This window comes from Otolemur garnettii, unplaced genomic scaffold (genome assembly GCF_000181295.1).
Source record: "Otolemur garnettii isolate 467f Iridium unplaced genomic scaffold, OtoGar3 scaffold00142, whole genome shotgun sequence".
NCBI classification, from domain to species: Eukaryota; Metazoa; Chordata; class Mammalia; order Primates; family Galagidae; genus Otolemur; species Otolemur garnettii.
The window spans coordinates 3,333,454-3,335,644 of NW_003852537.1; the positions used below are offsets into that span (position 1 = coordinate 3,333,454).

The window sequence follows — 2,191 nt, forward strand, 5'->3', positions numbered from 1 at the left end:
TATCCAATGTACTCAATACTACTATGAAATCAATATATAATCAACTACACACTCATTGAGTGGCAAAACATAACTAAAGTCCAGAAAGTAGAAAGGAAGAGGAGAGAGAGGGGAGGAGGGAGGGTATTTGGGGGGACCTCACCTAATGTACATGATGGAATGGTACATCTCAAAACTATTAAGAAATGAGTATAATTGTGATGGATATGTTACTTAGTTCAATGTAAGCATTTCACATTGTGTATCAAAGCAATGCCCTGAACCCCATAAATGCATCAATGTACAAAGTTACAATTTAATAAAAAAAAAATAATAATAATAACATGACTTGAATAGGCACAAGATCAAAACAGTAACATGTGAAAGTGTCAATTCTTTATTATGTGTATTGAGACTGGGTAGAGTACTGTGGTGTCAGCCTGGCTCACAGCAACCTCAAATGATCCTCTTGCCTCAGCCTCCCAAATAGCTAAGAACAGGAGCCCACAAAACCTGGCTGGTTTTTCTAATATTTTTTAGTAGAGACAGGGTCTCACTCTTGCTCTGGCTGGTCTCTGAATTCCTGAGCTTAAGCTAGGATTATAGGCATGACCTACCACACACAGCTAGTGTCAATTCTTTAATCAAGGAAATACAATTTAAAATCCCAAAAAGAGACCTCTACTAAAACTGCTGTAATTATACCAAAGCAATTTTGAAATCCTCCAAACCTGTCCAACAAAGTGAATTAGAAAAGGGAGAACCAACACATTTTAGACGCTGGAAGGCACACCACACTAACATTAACCAATTTAACCCCCATGACGAAGGACTGGTTACTCCCAACAGTGGCAGAGACCAAAGAGTGACCTAGTTTACATGACAGGATCCTCCAAAGTCTTACATCTGGCGGAGGTGGGCTATAATAAAGGGCATTGGCTAAAATAAGGCAGGCTTGTTGAAAGGCTGTCTGAAATGCTACCAGGGATGCTTCTGCTCCTCTCCCACTTCTTAGAAGACTATTTACCTCTACAGGATGCCCCAAAGGTTGCCCATAAAGTCACCAAAGATAGGGGAAATGGGAAATTACAGCTAAATGTACCTTTATTTTAAAAATATTCATTACAAAATTTAAAAAGAGGCAGCCAACACATAGAGAATATATTGTAAATAGTTTGTAAAATTTTGTAGTGAATATTTTGTAAATAAAGGTACTTGTAGCTACAATTTCCATTTTCCCTATGTGTGGTGACTTTATGGGCAACTTTTGGGACACCCTGTATAAAGTAAAAACAGGGGACTTGGGGATACCAAACAAATGTGAGGACAAGTGTACCCTACCAAAACAGTATGGAGAAGTACAGAAACATGCACCCCACATCTTCTTCCCTGCTGGGCTCCTGGAATGGAGGCCATCAGCCTTCTTTCTCTTCTGCACTATCCTGGACAAGAGGTTGGGACAAGGGTCTTCTCCAAAGCATCTTGACTAGCTTTATATCTAAAGATACAGACATGGGGTGGGGTCTGTGCCATGACACCATGGCACTTTACCAAGGGCAACAAAGTGAAACTGTCTCAAAAGGAAAAAAAAAACAAAACAAAACAACTTTTCCTTCTTCCCTCAAAATGTTTGCTAATGTCAAAAGTTGTTCTTGATTCTTTCAACATTAGAGAATCCATTGAAAGACCATGCAAACACAGTTATTTCAGCTGTGTCCTCAAAGGAAGACATCTGACCCTGAAGGCCTGGGCAAATCAAACTGCTGATCAGAGAGGATACACAGGAAAATGGTAATGGTAGGCTCACTAAAAGGACCTGAACCCAGTTCCCAATAGCTTGTTACTGGAGCTATCATCTTTATTTTCATCTCTTTCTCATTTTTGCAATGGATATAGATGTTCAGTTTTGAAAAGTCAGTTTGGATGGCTAAATCCTACTCCATAGTCTCAACGGAAGTGCTGACCTACTTGGCCGGTCCACAGTGTTGGATCTCACAACTTTGGGGCTGGCCCTCATCCTCCTAGGCCTTGCAGCCCAGTGTCTCCACTGCTTGGGCCACTGCACTCTCAGCCACCCTGGGATCTGGCTGGAGTACCTAAACAATGGGCGGCTCCAACACTTTGAGAGCCTGGCCAGCTGCGTCATGAAGGGTCCACACGTGGTGTTCCCCACCCACCAAAGCAGCACATTTTGTAGATTAAAAAAAAAAAA

General features: G+C 41.3%; 1 pseudogene; it reads right to left on the reverse strand.

Annotated features, from left to right (window-relative positions):
- Positions 1–2,191, reverse strand: part of LOC105887877 — a 10,257-nt pseudogene that overhangs the window by 5,808 nt on the left and 2,258 nt on the right.